Genomic DNA, 1289 nt, shown 5'->3' on the forward strand with positions numbered 1-1289 from the left:
GGCGTGCAGTTTGAAAAAGACTACAATATGGTATATATGCAAGTACATATATAGTGTATATTAGTAATTCAAGATTGAATTATTTAAAAAAGCAACGAAAATCCAGCTTCGACCGTAATAGGCGCATTTTTTAATTTCTAGTATTGATAATATAATATATTATATTATTTATAATATTGTATAATTAAATATGTAGTAAATAGTTCCAAACAGTTAATCGTTTGGTAATACTAAATATTAATAAAGATAAAAATAATGTTTCGTTATATTTACCGAAGAGTTGAAAATATTTCACTTTATATTTAGAGTTAGGTTTTTCCAGGACGCTCTTTTTATTTGCAGCGCAGTAGTGGAACATCGCTGGCGAAGCTTCGCCCATGAAAAGAATACGGGGTTTCAGCGAAGAGCGTTGAACGCTGGCTTCGTTGTCGGCGGAGTGGGGAATCTTCGCCAGCGAAGCTTCGCTGCATGAAATTGTACCTTTATACTCGATGAAGCAGATCGTATGGTGGAGTGTGAACCATAGACATATAAGATAGACCCAGCATCCGTATACTTTTCTATAGTATATGCTGGGTTTGGCAGAACGGTGCGAGAGGCAAAATATCGGGGCAACCTGTCCTTCTCTGCGCGCGCATCTTGACAATCTTAACAAAATCAAAATAGCTGCCTACGTTAGAATTGTCTGTATTCTTTGCACCTATTATTAATAACTGTTAGTATTGTTTCTTTTGTAAAAAAAATTGAATATGGAGGCGTGCAACGCATGTGGGTATCAAAAGAAATTTGAAACAGGAAAAAATATTCTTTCAGACGTAAATAAAACATTTTAACCTCTACTTATATATATGCATACAATACGTACAACATATGCTTCATTTAAGCGTAACAGAATATTTTTTCCTTGCCCATCAGAATACTGGGTGACGCAAAGTAACACAATAGGCAAAGAATCCAGACGATCCTAACGTAGTCAGCCATTTTGATTTTGTCAAGAATGTCAAGATACACGCGCAGAGAAGGACAGGTTGCCCCGATATCTTGCCTCTCGCACCGTTCTACCAAACCCATCGACATCTAGAATGGATCGCTGATGGCAATGGTGGGGGTAGAAAGACGATTAGAGTGAGAGGCAGGAATAATAAGATCGTTCTTTCTCTGTTTACTGTTGTTTCTAACAGCCTGATTGATTGTTGGATTAACAACAACCAATCAGGCTTCAGTAAACAGAGAAAGAACGATCTTATTATTCCTGCCTCTCACTCTAATCGTCTTTCTACCCCCACCAT

Source organism: Trachymyrmex cornetzi, unplaced genomic scaffold, assembly GCF_001594075.2.
Source record: "Trachymyrmex cornetzi isolate Tcor2-1 unplaced genomic scaffold, Tcor1.1 scaffold303, whole genome shotgun sequence".
Classification (NCBI taxonomy): domain Eukaryota; kingdom Metazoa; phylum Arthropoda; class Insecta; order Hymenoptera; family Formicidae; genus Trachymyrmex; species Trachymyrmex cornetzi.